The sequence below is a fragment of the Canis lupus genome, chromosome 19 (genome assembly GCF_003254725.2).
Source record: "Canis lupus dingo isolate Sandy chromosome 19, ASM325472v2, whole genome shotgun sequence".
Classification (NCBI taxonomy): domain Eukaryota; kingdom Metazoa; phylum Chordata; class Mammalia; order Carnivora; family Canidae; genus Canis; species Canis lupus.
Genome location: NC_064261.1, coordinates 9,198,436 through 9,213,943, shown reverse-complemented (window position 1 = coordinate 9,213,943; position 15,508 = coordinate 9,198,436). Strand labels below are relative to the sequence as shown.

Sequence of the window (15,508 nt, the reverse complement as noted above, 5' to 3'; positions counted from 1 at the left end):
AAATGGAAATGGTCTTAAAAGCCCACAATATATGAAGAATTGTTAAATTCACTGCTAATTAAAAAAACACAAATTAAAATATCAAGGAGCCACTATTTTCAATTATCATATAGTAAAATCATGTGTTTAGCAATATCTAATTATTTGATTGATATTCTCCACATAGCACATTATCCATTACAGATAAATAATACTTTCTATACAGGAAATAACCATAATCTGTATGAAGAACAGAAATGTATTCATATGTTGGAAGAAAGAAGACTTAGCTATACGGAACAGTTTCTAGGTGGTAGGACCTGCATGCTCTTCATTATTTGATTTGCATTCTTTTGGTACTTTCCAGATTTTAAAAATAAATATATGTTTCTTTCGAATCAAAATAGGTTATCTTTTTTTTTCTTTTTTATTTATTTATTTATTTATTTTTTAAAATAGGTTATCTTAATTGTCCTAAAGGATAAGAAGAACATAATACTTTGAATGATTACAGGTTTACAAAAAACAGATGGCAAGGCTATGTTAGAACTTTACCTGCTCATGGAGAGCATCTTTCAGTTTATTACACAGAAGTGAATTCTAACTTAATCCTGATCCTCTAGATATCTAAATATCTGGAAAAATATGTCCTTTATTTTTAGGTCATTATTAAATAGGTATATTAATCCAGTTTAATTATGGTTTTAATCCTAAAGCTTCTACTTTATTTTTTTATTTTATTTTATTTTTTAATTTATTCTTGAGAGACAGGAGAGAGAGAGAGAGAGAGAGAGAGAGAGGCAGAAACACAGGCAGAGGGAGAAGCAGGCTCCATGCAGGGAGCCTGATGTGGGACTCGATCCTGGGACTCCAGGATCATGCCCTGGGTTGAAGGAGGTGTAAACCACTGAGTCACCAGGCTACCCAACGTTCTACTTTAGATGCTTGTCACTTGTCTCCTATTTACCCTGTCATGTTAAGAAACCATCTGACAATCACCTTTTTTTTTTCTTAAAAATATTGTATCATGCTGAAAGCATCACAAACACTAAAATGTTACAAATGAGCTCCAACAACTATTCTAGTAAATTTAGCACTTAGTAAATAAAAGCTTTCAATTATAAGTAAATCAAACTAATATCAAATTATCTTTAAGTAAAAAGTTAGGGAATGGGCTGAAACAGTTAAAACATACGGACTTAGGCTGGTTTTAGGCATAGCAGGATCCAGCTCAGTTGATGTCACCAATTATCCATCTATCACTCTCATGTTCTCCCATCTTTTAGCTCTGTGCTGTAATATGTAGGCTTCATATTCTAAGCAGGCTTTCTAGATAGATTCACCCCGCCCCCTCACACACACACTAGGGTTGCATTGTTTTTATATCTTCTGGTCAAAGAAAAGTAGCTGCCCTCTTACCATCCATTTTATTCCCCCCAGTGGAATGCTGACCCTGCTTGAAAATATGCCCAAGAAACCAATCACTGCACCCAGAGGGCTGGCTTTGGTCAAGTAACTTCCATAGAAAAAGCTATCATGACTTAACTTCCAGTCCTAGCAATTAAGAAAGGAAGAAAACACCAAAAGAAAATTACGTGAGGAAGAAAAATAACCCCTTGGAAACTTAGCCATTTATTTATTCTTAGTGGCCAAACTCTAAGAGGTCAAAACAAATATCCAGTTTCATTTTGTCAAGAAACTTAGACTGTACTTTGTTCAAACAGGTAGAGGAAACCATCAGACACTTCTTTTCTAGCTCTTCCTCTTCCCATCACTTAAGTGTGACAATATGTCCTAAGTGAACTTAGAGATCTTGCTTAAGGTCATTATTTCATAATTATCCCTAATATTCTAGCATTCTCTATCTCATTAACTGATATATACATTTCTCCCTTCTTCTCATCTAAAGACATAGGTTACCCAAGACAGGAACTTATCATATTTTCTTTCATATACTTTGGTTCTGTGAGAAGAGATCACATTTCAAATTATGAACAATTTACCACCAGTAAGCCTTGTCTACTGCCTATCAATAAGTATGGGTTAAAAAAGATTAGAATGCTCTAGCATATTCAGCATGGTTCCTTTTACCTTCACTTTCCCAGAAGATCAAGGGAATTGATTCTGCAGTATTTGTGGTTAGAACCTGCTCAAGTTATTACAGCTATCAACAGTTTTCTGGACAAAGATGAAACATTTATCCTTTTCTCTCTATTTGACCCCTCCAGAATTTGAAAACTATCAAAATGACTCTTGTTAAATACATGATTGCTTGCACCATATAGGCTTAATTTGGGGAATCACTTGCATCACTGCTTCCTGAAATGAGACATAAACTTTTAATTAAACTGACCTATTCTCAGGACTAGGAGACTGGTTCAATGAGATATGGAACAATATACCAACTCAGGACAGGGTCAAACCTCACCTATATCCAAGAGCCCAAAATGTGAAATATTTCGTAAGTCTTTGAACAAACTCCTAGGGACCCTGGAATCACTGACTTAGCTTCACTGTGGGTTCATTCCAGTTAGAAACCATGGCTATAAACTGGCTTTTAGATCATTGCCTGCAAAATAATTATAGGACTTGGTACTATAAACCTGCTTATATCTGTATCTTCTCTATCTTCTAGGTTACAATGTGCCCTATGTCTTGGCATCATCCCAGGGTGACTTGTAGTGTAAGTCCTGACAGTTGCTTTACTATTTTTTTTTTTTTTTTTTTTTTTAGTTTTGTCATGCAAGTGCCTGACTTAAGTTTAGATTGTTGAGGCATCATTTCAGGAAACATCCACTTCTAAGAGGCTATGTCAAATAAGCATACTGCTATTTGGCCTCTTGAGGAAAGAGCAAGGTTTCCTCCCCCTATTGAGGCTCCTTTGTGTTGGAGATCTTGTTTGATTTCAATAACTGATCATTGAACACAGTTCAATGGGCTACCTGTGTTTTCTCTCTTCCTGACATTTAAATTCCAGTTCTTATGTTTTAAAGTCCTGGTAAAGAAAGAAACTGAGAAATCTAGCCAACACCCTCAACTCCAATAGAGCTCCTGGTGGGGCACCCAGGTGGCTCAGTGGTTGAGTGTGTCTGCCTTTGGCTCAGGTCATTATCCCCTGGTCCTACATCAGGCTCCACGCAGGGAGCCTGTTTCTCTTTCCACCTATGTCTCTGCCTCTCTCTCTGTGTCTCTCCTGAATCTTAAAAAAAAGAAGAAAAATTCCTGATATAAGCATTCTCTCCCTCTCGCACACACTCGCTCTCGCTCTCTCTCTCTCTTTCAATCCAGAACCTCAATCTGTGGTCCCAGGTGTGCTGTGTAATTTCCAGGACTTGTAAGTAATAAATAATATTTTTTTCAAAAGTAGCAGCAACATAGAAACCACATGAAAATTCTATAGGGTCAACAGGTAAACCTCATTTGTGAAGTTATGTGCCTAACCACCGGGAGGCACAGAACAATAATTAAGCTAGTATGTTACAAAGACCATATTTCACTGAGTGAATTATAAATTTTGTTATGGACAGTTCTACTTTAAATGGAGAATGGAAACTTACCTAAGCTTCTGCTATTTTAGTGGCTTCTTCTGTTTCAAAGGAAAATCTCAAGAGATCATCAGTGTATACTGATGCTTCTTGGTATTAGTTTAACCTCTAGACATTTTGCTTTTCATATCTTTAGAGACTCAGATTGTAAAAACAGTAATAATATTGTTCAACTTAACTATTCATACAGAAAATAATGATATAGAGCAATCTTATCAGCGGCAGATATCCTTCCTTTCTCTTATAGACAATCTAACATGGCATCCCTCCAAGGGATCAAATTTGTCATTTACTATCCATCCTGAGGCCCTAGAAACCTGCCCAATGGAACACAAAATTTCCCTTCAGAATTGGGGAATTTATGTTATTCGTTTCGTAGAATTAAGGGACTTAAGAAAAATAGAATCCCTCGACCTCTAGAGCTTTTATTTCCACTGTATTTTAGAAGTCAAATAGATTATTGGATAAATATAACTTTAAACAGCACATGAAAAAGCTATGCAGCAAAATTTATACACCAAGAGTTCTAGGCCTGAAATAAATAAGTGTAAGCAAGAAAACTGGAGAAAGCCAATCTTCTAATCTTCTAATCATGAGCAATTTTTTTTTCCCAGTCTTACTTGGTCAGTCAGTATATTTAAAACACATGTAGAAGTCTTTCTAATTATAGCACAGTAAGACAAAATGTATTTTTCAATAAATGTTATTAGATAACACATATTTTCCTAAGACAGCATTCTAAAATATTCTAGTTCATATCAGTCCACTTCTTTACACATCACTAATTGTTCCCATTATGCTACTGGCATTTTAGAATCATTGATTAAACATTCATGCTGCATTAAACAATTATGTGATATACAACTCTGATATGGATATATTTAATTGCTTTGGGCAAGCCTTAGTTAAAAAAATAAATATATATTTTAAAATACAACACTGATAAAATTAATGAGTGTATTCTGAACCCACAATTACATAAAAAAGGATTGATACTGAAAAATCCAACAGAAACAGGAAAAGTAAAAAATCCCTCATCTTGCCAGAATCTTTGTCACTGCCTGTCAAAAACAAAAGTGGGAAAGCTTTGATGAGTCCAGTTAGTGCAATGCATGGATCAAAGTGTCAGACTGATAGGATCAAAGGGAACAAAATGAAGTGGTAATGTTGTGCACCAGATTTGAAACCACGGCAATGATGAGAGGTTCTCACCGGATGGAACAGGGAAGCTTTGATTAGTGCACCTTGTTTGTACTGTGAAGGCATCAAAGTGGCAAATGCGCCTGGATCAAATGGGGCAGAAGGCAATGGGTAATGGAGCACTCAGAGCTCACTAGAATTTAAGCAGAGATGTTGATGATGTGGTGGAGGCCAATGCACACATCCCCATCTGGCAGCTGGGAAGAAGAAAAGGAAGGAAAGAGAAAAAAATAAAAAGAATGATTTTAATCACTTGAAAGTTCGTTGATTATGGCACAACCAAAGAATCAAATAGCATTTTCAATTATTACATGGGATGTGAAAACGAAATCATTTCTTAAAAGTGGGCAATATTACTAATAGTTTGCTGTTGATTGTGCTTCATGTATGCTTTATTCATGCTCAACAGTTCTATTACATCTGTTAATTCACACGGTAGATTATCTTTGACTTTATATACATGTAAGTCTGTATTTGCTGGGGATAGTCGTATGCGTGTTATCACTTAGAGTACACTGCAGGAATAAGATTCATTTAATAGTTAATTTTCACTTACTGTGTTTGCGGGGATTATGCATTCCCTGGGAATCAATTCCATTTAAAAGTTAAGTCGTAAGGCATCTGTCTAACTCACTTGATTAAATTCTCTTTTCCCCATACTCAAAAGTTACAAGTAGTGTTTGTAAATTAAAAAAAAACAAAACATATTATTGGAATACTGAAACAGTTAAATAAGATATTCCCTAATATAGCATAGTGATAATGCCTCAACTAAAAATATAGAAAAGTGGGGACACCTGGGTGGCTCAATGGTTGAGCGTCTGCCTTTGGCTCAGGGCGTGATCCTGGGATATGGGATCAAGTCCCACATTGGGCTCCCTGCATGGAGCCTGCTTCTCCTTCTGCCTATGTCTCTGCTTCTCTCTCTGTGTTTTTCATGAATAAATAAATAAAATATTTTAAGAAATATAGAAAAGTGTTCAATTTTACTAAAATTACAATAAAATTGAATATGTTTAGCATTAATATGACTAATATTATCAGCTACAGAGTGAAACTTCTCTGAGGCTGTGTACCAATTGCTGTATATTTATTCTCACTTATCCTTACAACATCCCCATAAGTGGGTATTGCCATGAGGGAGGGGGAAGATTTTCTGGTGATTTCAGGAAGTAATATAAATATTTTTCAAATCAAAGGGAAATTAACCATCGTGACCAAGTGGGCAGAAATGTGTTGCCCGCTTAAAATCTGTCCTTTGTTTCTTCCTTTCCTTATGGCCACCTTCTGTCAAGGGAGTAAACCTGGCTGCTCCATGGAGTTTGAATGTCACCCTGTGACTTGCATTAACCAATGAAGTATTATCAGAAAACATAGTCACTGTAGGGATAAGTGTGCTCTTAATATCTGGCTTCCACTCTTGCCTTTTTGCTCTTCACTTTGAGGACACGTTCCAGATGGCCACTACTCCAAGAGAATGAGCAAATGGAGCAGGCCATCACCTAACATAAAGCCTTCAACTGAGCAAGCCCAGATGATCTCTAAACTGACCCTACCAGAGCCATGACCTACCCACTGAATAATGAGCAACACCAATTTGGGTATTAATTGTTACAAAGAGTTATTTTGGCACGGCTCTCCAGAACAGCATTATGCCATTGGTATTTTTACATAAATAGGTCATTGATCAAATATGCATAATTATTTGATCAAATGCACGATCCTTTTAAGCAGAGCTTGTAGTTGTTACACAGGTACTATTATTTCCTCCTTTATTATTCTGCCCTCCTCCTATTTTCCCCAAAAGTACTTTGCATGGGTTACTAACTCATGAAATCTCTGTGGAATGTATTTTAAGATTTGTTCTCACAAGAGCAACAGGGGGTGGAGAAATCTACTGCCTGTACCTCTTGAGTATTGGTACGCACACAGCGATGCTGATTGTACATCTGTTCTCTGTCTTTGGAAAATCTGTCTTCTCAAAAATCTTATATTTGTTTTTTTTCCACTATCATTTCATATCACTTCTAAAGTGTTTAATAATAAAACTGTCAAATAACTGAGTCTCAAAAATTACTTAGATTTCATTATGTTTTCTTTGTTGATTTCATAAAGTTCAAACGTAGGCAGATGAATAAATAGCCAAATGTATGTTTTAAGTACACTATTGATGTGCTTCTGGAAGTGAGGGTAATCTCTACTTAAGATGAAGTTATAGGGTTATAAAACCTTGCCCAAAAAATGGTTAAAACTGTTGCAATAAATTTCTCTATTCATCAATTAAAACTGATACTTTGGGATTATGGAGAAAATTGGAAAAACATTTAAAAGGTTTTTCTGAACAATGAGCTGATTAGAAGATTTAATAAAAGTCAGAAATCTTAGGTTTATAAACACTATAGCATAAAACCAAATAGTAGTGAATAGTGAAATCAGGAAAGAAAAAAATTCTGTTTATTTTTTTGGATACTGTTTTAATCTTAAGACTATAAATTAGAAGGTAATTAAATTAATTTTTAAATTATTAAATGCCTCTGCTAAACTGTATTATAATTTATTAATATGATGAAATGTCCCTTAACAGAAAGTGATTATATAAACATAATATTTTAATTGATGAATTTATTAGTACAAATTATTAATCTCCTCCAAATATGTTTACTGATACCCTGACTCACACACATAACTCTGCCAGGAAGTGTTCATAAAACCTGACTACACATTAAATAATTGCAGTTAGTTAAAACTCTTTCAAATAAAGAAACTTACAGCTCATAATATTAGAGTTATAACATCGGTTAATTTAGTCATTCAGCTTTGTACTAATTGTCCTGAACAGCACTAGGCATTCTGCTAGTAAAAAGACAGCTCATTTTACATAAATTTGAATATGACATAAATGAAATTAGATTCTCCAAACCCAAATGAATTATATTCCCCAAACTCAAATTACTAAGTGACTGATAAATCAATGTACAATCTACCCTCAATATTAGAAGATTAGCTTTTGGGGATCCCTGGGTGGTTCAGCAGTTTAGCGCCTGCCTTGGGCCCAGGGCATGATTCTGGAGTCCCAGGATCGAGTCCCACATCAGGCTCCCTGCATGGAGCTTGCTTCTCTCTTTCTGTGTCTCTCATGAATAAATAAATAAAATCTTAAAAAAAAGATTAGCTCTTGATTAAAACTGACAATATTTATTGGAAAGATTAAAAATCAGAATCCAGTACATTAGATTGATCCCCAGATATGAGGAAATTTTAAAGTATATCAAAAAAGAGTACCCCATTTTTATTGCCTATACTATTTAGACATGTATCAGTAAGTACTTATTTTACATACTTTGACTTTGATGCTATAACTATGACGTTAAATGCGAATATTTACAATAAAATATACTTTAAAACATACAAAATACTTAGTAAAATTTTAACAAAACCTAAAATATTCTTAATGTTTTATGTTTCTGTGGAAAAGATAATGTGATGTAAAAAAAATTTTTTTGCCATGATTCATGATAATAAGTTAAGGAATGAATCCAGAAAAAAAAAAAAAAAGAAAACACTTTCATTTTCCCACTTCCATTCTTGTTATTTCTCAGCATATACAAGCAACATTTAAACCATGATACATAAATAAATAAATAAATAAAAACCATGGTATTTAATTTACTTAAGGAGGTTAATACTGGGTTTTTTTTCAATACCAAATCATTGGAATAAACTTATTTTATAAAAATAATATAGTTGGTTTAGCTAAAACTACTGAAATGAATGTTATATAAAGTTGATATATTTGATAAAATTTTTTTCTTAAAGGTTTTATCCATTTATTTGAGAAGAGGAGGAAGGAGGAGAGGGAGAGAATGGAAGCAAGAAAGAGAAAGAAAAAGCACAAGAGCAGGGGAGCAAGAAGCAGACTCCCCACTGGAAGCAGGGAGCCTGAGGCAGGGCTCGAACTCAGGCCTCCGGGACCATGACTTGAGCTGAAGGCAGATGCTCAACTACTGAGCCATCCAGGTGCCCCTGATATAAATTATTTTAACAGAAGGATTAGATGTGCAGTTTTTAAACTACCAGAAGTATGTAAAAAAAAAAAGATACTATACATTCAGTTAATTTCTACACGCATTCCTTCACTCATTTTTCATTTCCCTCTCATCACTGTCTTAGCGGTTGGCTATAATGAGATGCACAGCTGTGAAATGATAAGTGCATCTATAGAAAGTCAGAGAGATGCTTTGTATTTGAACCTCAGTTTGACCATCTGTAAACATGGAAATGTGAGCGCTCACTCTTCGATTTAAAGGTGAGATGACTTATATCAGACACTTTTAGCAGAAAGCTAGGCATGTGCTAGGCATCCGTGGAAATTTAGTAACTATTAGTCATTATTATTTGTCTGTACTAAGACCCATTATTTGCTCTGGCCTATGGGTTTGCTTTTAGGTGCACACTGTGTGTAGAAAATGGCTTAAAGTTGGTAGCCTCTATTCCTATGGGAATATAATTAACATCATAGGCACTGGGCATGGTTGAACTAGTCACAGAAACCCAAATTAAGGGAACATTCGTTTTTCATTCAGAAAAACATACGTTTGCTGTGGAAGCTATTAAAACTCTGATATTCTTTTTTTATATAAATTTATTTTTTATTGGTGTTCAATTTGCCAACATATAGAATAACACCCAGGCTCATCCCATCAAGTGCTCCCCTCAGTGTCCGTCACCCAGTCACCCCTACCCCCCACCCACCTCCCCTTCCACCACCCCTAGTCCTTTCCCAGAGTTAGGAGTCTCTCATGTTCTGTCTCCCTTTCTGATATTTCCCACTCATTTTCTCTCCTTTCCCCTTTATTCCCTTTCACTATTTTTTATATTCCCCAAATGAATGAGAACATAAAATGTTTGTCCTTCTCTGATTGACTTACTTCACTCAGCATAATACCCTCCAGTTCCATCCACATCGAAGCAAATGGTGGGTATTTGTCATTTCTAATGGCTGAGGAATATTCCATTGTATATATAAGCTCTGATATTCTAAGACACCTTATCTCCAACTATTCAGACAGAAATGGGTTGAGATTTATGAGTTTTATGTGTGGAGACTGTGGGTATGTATGTCCACCATATTCACTGCCTCAGAGTGACACTAAGACACTGTTCTATGTCAATTACTCCTCAATAAAACTGGAAAAATACTCAAAAATACACATAAAAGGATAAAAGGGAAGGAGGACGAGGAGGGGAAAGAGAAGAAAAGGCTGGTGTAACTTCCCATGTGATAGGGAAGAGTAAAGTTCGCTCCATATATTCAGCTGGCTGTCTCTGGTGGTCCTTCAACTCTAGAAATATCGACACCACAAGGAATTAATTATACCTTTGCGTGTTGTCTACAGCCTTGCTACTTCAATGGTACCACTTAAAGGCCTGAAGTTAGCTTCTTCATTTATGTGTGCTGACAAATATAAACCAGGCAGCCAAGACACTAGGAGAAATTAAATCTCATCTTCAACTGCTTTGAAATTTATACTGAAATATTTTAGACAGCAGAGAGCTTTGTTATGAATCTTTCAAACTGACCAGTATCTATGTCTATTAAATGATTCTCATCATATGTCTTTAAAATATCAGTCCTGTATTTTATGCCTATGATGGTTCAACCACCTGGCCCAGGCAATCATCTCGCTTTATGTATGTTGTAGCTGTTAAGTGTTGGAAAGGTTCTGGTATTATTCGTGGAAGAGGCCGTTTGTTGGAATGAATATCAAACTGTTGCTTTTGCAGGATCAATTTTCTCTATAATTGCTACTGGCATTAACAGTCATCTCTGAAACTGCTCCTAGAAAACTGGCTGATGGACTGGTATGTAGAATAATCAAAAGAGCTACTGGAGATAATGACATTTCTTTATAGGAAATTGCTTGAGGAAGATTTTCCCTTTTAGCAAGATGACTACCACATATGGTTAGAAAGTTTAGAAAGGGCTTTCCTTCGCTTTTCGGCCTAAGGCAAAACTATAAGCTCAAATAGGCTTTGTCCCTTGGAAGATGTTTGCTTTCTTCAGCAATTCTTAGATTAATGGGCATAACAAGAACGGGATTCTATTGTGTGAAACAGCAGGTCAGCATTTGCTCATGTTCTGATTGCTCCTGAAAAAAAAAAAAATCAGATTTTCTTGCAAACAACAGTTAAAACATTTTCTTTTAGTGAGTACATTAGTTAATGTTTTACAAGGCTGATGAGAAGTAACAGGATGAGAAATTTCTCCTTTTTCTGTGCACTGCCCTCAATTCCTTTTCACACATTCATGTGAGTGCGATGTGACAGTAAAAATAAATCCATGTTCTTTTTACTAGACTAAGTGAACTTAAATGAATCCCAACTTTATCTTTTTTCTCACATTATTAGCATTTTTTCCAGGCATTTCATTTAGTTTTTAGGTCAAATCTGATGAAGAAATGTGTTAAGAAAATTAGAAATCGCTCAAATAGCAAACATCAAACTTTTCCCAAGGCACATGCTGGTTAGTGTTTCTTCTTACCTCTTCTAAATGCAATTTTTTTCTTTATTTCTTCTTTCTTACAGCTTTCAGTGACCTATTCTCTGGGCTATCCCCAACATCCATGCTGTTTTATTCCCATTTTTACTTTTCAACAGAAGAATCAGGGTTTAGGATGGTAAAAATGAAGTTGCTTTGAGGGGGAAAAACAATAATTATTTTTTTTTAATTTTTATTTATTTATGATAGTCACAGAGAGAGAGAGAGAGGCAGAGACACAGGCAGAGGGAGAAGCAGGCTCCATGCACCGGGAGCCTGACGTGGGATTCGATCCCGGGTCTCCAGGATCGCGCCCTGGGCCAAAGGCAGGCGCTAAACCACTGCGCCACCCAGGGATCCCCGAAAAACAATAATTAAATGTGATAGCTCAATATTATTGTCAGTTTCCTCCCAATTCCTGTTCTTTTCTATGCACACACACACTCACACTCTCACACACAAGATCCCAACTAGTCTCCTGGGATGATATTATCCAACACAAATATAATACAAAACACAAAGGTGTCTTATCTAATTTTAACATTTATCTAATTTTAGATATCTAATTTTTCCACTTATCTAATTTTAACATTTCTAGTACTCACATTAAAAGCAACAAAAAAAGGGAGTTTTCTGCCTGGCTGGCTCAGTCCTAGCAGCATGTGACTCTTGATCTTGGGTCATGAGTTCAAGCCCCAGGTTAAGTGCAGAGATTACTTAAATAAATAAAACTTTAAAAAAACACAGATAAAATTAATTTTAAAAGATATATTATTTAAACCAAGAGATTTAAGAGATTTTTTAGCTCTATTGCCATTTCAATATGTAATCAATATACAAATGAGATCTTTGTAATTAATGGGAATCTTTTTTCTGTCTTAAGTTGTCAAAATCCAGTTGTATTTTACACTTGGATTATTGTAGGGCAAGTATGCAGGAAGAGGCAGGGTTGGCAATACTGACTTTGCCAGAGGTTTCTGGAGACCAGCCACCCTTGGCCCTGCCTATTTCTTCAGTCCATCTAGTACACCTATAAATTCTATGACCTACCTGCTACCCATCTACTAAGCCATTTTTCTACTTAAGTGTTTTTACTTTTATTTTTTTTTTTACTTTTTTTTTTTTTTTTTTTTTACAGGTGTTTTGCCACCAGAGGCCCTGATTGATATGAACTCACATCCCTTTCAAGGGCTCCTTTTCCTCTGCATACATTTAAACCATCCTTAATAAGCAAAACCATTATTAGTTTGTTCTAAATAAATTGCAGTCAGTCATGCTTATCAAATTAACAGCCTAATTAACTAGATATACTGCTGTATGTATAATATATGGATTGAGCCAAAATAGAATGTTACTGTTCTATCTTTAACCTTTCTCTTCATTTCCCTCCTAAACAGATTTCTTTTGATACTATCATATGAGTATTGCTCTTTTCCACTCTCTTCCTCTTTTTTATGCTTACTTTGAATTAATTTTCATTTGCAGGATGCCCCCCAAAAAAAGAACATTTAATCTCCTTTTTCCAAGATTTTTTTACACAATGTTGGGCTTTATCTGCAAAGTAAAAAGCTGTTTTTGGATACTCCTTGTCTAAAATTCTTCAGAGCCAATATCCTTCTGGCCTCTGTAAATTTTAGGATAATATCCAAACTCCTTAGATTGAGTTCTAACGCTTTTCAAATATTAGACTTTTTATGTTTATATCCAGAATCATTTCTAGGTGCTCCTCATTTCAAAAAACGACAGTCAAATATGCTTTTATGACACATTTTGTCACAAAATAAGACACACACCTCATACTCTTACCGAGTTAAACACTCCATTTTAAAAGTGTCCACAATACCTTTATTTTCATGTTCCTTCATTAATTATATTGTATTGTAATTCTTTATTCATTTTCATGTCTTCTCCAGTATACTCTAAAATTTCTGGGAAGTAGGCTCAATGAATATTTATTGAATAAACTGAAAAACAAATAGTCAAATCAGCAAGAAAACCCACTTAATAAGGATGTACGTATTTGTTTTAAACTTAATTGTAATTGATGATAATTGTTCCACTCTGTGGTATTTGTTGGAGAAAAACTGCTTGTACTCTGAAATTGGACCTGACTCTGAATAATTGTTCTACCACTTAGGAGTCCCTGTGACTTCAGGGAAGTTATATGACTTCTCTAAGGTAGAATTCTTTCATTTTTATAATGGAGATAAAATATCTATTATAGACACTGCAAAGATTAAAGGAGATATAACAAAACAAATATATGTATTTGCTCAAATATGAAATGCTCACTGTAGCACACAACTTTTAGTAAGGACTCATTAAATTTCATGTCATTATGTATGATATTTGTTTAAAATATTTAATATTTTGATTATTCAAAAATCTTATTATGCCTACTGCGCACTAAGCAATAATTGTTAGCACTTGTCTACAAGTCCTAACCTAGTACTGACACTTTTAGGAAAACAAAATTTAAAAATCACAAGAGATTAGTTCTCTCTTATTGATAGTACATTTGTATCTGAATTGTTGTGTGTGTGTGTGTGTGTGTATAGATAAGAGAGTAAAAACTATTTCTATTTTTGAAATTTAATGAGGTTGAGTTCTACACAACAATGACTTTTTGTTTCAGCATCCTAAGTTTTGCAAAATTGGGCAATAATCCCTAAATTTGTATTTTCTTTATATTATCTCTTAGTAGAAACAATAAGGCCCAATTTGCTCACTTATTTGGGTCTTTTCAGTAATTCTTTCCACTTGGGCATCCAATATCCTTGTTGAAGAATGTTCCTGATATGCCTATCTTTGTCTAATATAGTGAATCCACTTTCCTTTTCTTATTATTGAGTTCTGCTACCATTGTTTACTTGAATGGGTGTTAAGGGTGTCTCCAGGAACACTTACTTGAATAAAGAATAAAAACCCATCATTACAGGACCTTTGATCTTAATATTTTCTGGAGCAATGAGAATCACACTATAACTTCTAGATTTAGGTAGATTTTCAAAATTTTGTATGAACCTATGTTCATTTAGATACCAATTGGTAATAGGCAGAAAAGTGTAATAATTTATCTCCAGTCTTAATTTCCAGACTTCTTTGACCTATCTCTCCACATTCTTAATGTGATTAAAGCAAACAAACAAAAAGTGGTGCTTAATATTCTATTATGGTGTTTTTCTTATGGGACAAAGAGGTCCTGTCCTGACTAACCTCCCTTAATTCATTAAGATTTTACTCATTTCAAGGGTTTGTTGTCTATTATTCTACACAGAAATGAATTCACAATATTTTTTCCAAATATGAATTTAGTATTAAGATCACTCTTAGTTGTTATTATATTATCTTGGCTTCTCTGTGACATTTGGTCTAGGAAATAGTCATAAGTTAAATATGATCTTACATTGGATTTACCTGATGATATTCTAAAATGCATGGCTTTGGAAAGGATAAATTTTCAGTAATATTCTTAATTCCATTACATAAAATCATACATGGGAAAAGATTTATCATGTTTAATTTAAAAAATAGAGAATAGGTTGGTAAACTGTGCCTGATTATAGTTAATTTTGTCAAAATATCCACTCCTTAAAGGTGTTATATGTATGTCAACATTATCATATATTACATCTTTAATGCTTATTAAATTTTATAAACTGTATTGATTTTTATGTCATTTTAGGAAATAGTCTCTATGTGGTGACATTGCTGAAAAGTAATGTCATAGAATTAACCAAATGCAAGTGCCAGGTATTGACATTTTGACTGAAGGTAGCATCTTCTATGACAGTACTAATGGGACTCATGAAAAACAAGAACCTGAATTCATTTAGCTGAGGATTATTCTGTAGTAAGATGAAAGAGGAGAAAAAAAATCCATTGTATTCATGGACTTCTGAACATGTTATGACATAAAATAATTGCATTTTTTGAAACAGAGTCACTTTAGTTTTTTTCAATTACCCATAAACTCAAATTCTGTTGCTTCTTAGCATTTTGTCATATAGTTAGCTTATAGAGTTGACCTTGAAACTATAGAAATATAAGAACTATACATACAAAAACTCAGTTTTTCACCAATTTTTAAATAGAAGATTCACAATGATACTGTTATTCTTAATATTTCTATATTGCACACCAAAAATTGTGAGTAACACTACAGAATTTAGAATCATACTTTTATTGAAGAATATGTGAAAAGATTATTTGGGATAATTAAAAAACAAACAACGATCTATTGTCT

At 34.4% G+C, this 15,508-nt stretch overlaps 1 protein-coding gene across 1 annotated transcript in view; it reads right to left on the bottom strand.

The window, feature by feature from the left end:
* Positions 1-512: 512 nt before the first annotated feature.
* LOC118351481 (uncharacterized) overlaps positions 513-15,508 on the bottom strand; it is a 219,881-nt gene continuing 204,885 nt past the window's right edge. Inside the window, exon 8 of the mRNA XM_049097149.1 lies at positions 513-4,921. The gene's annotated coding sequence lies outside the window, so the exon portion shown is untranslated. The remainder of the gene's footprint in view (positions 4,922-15,508) is intronic.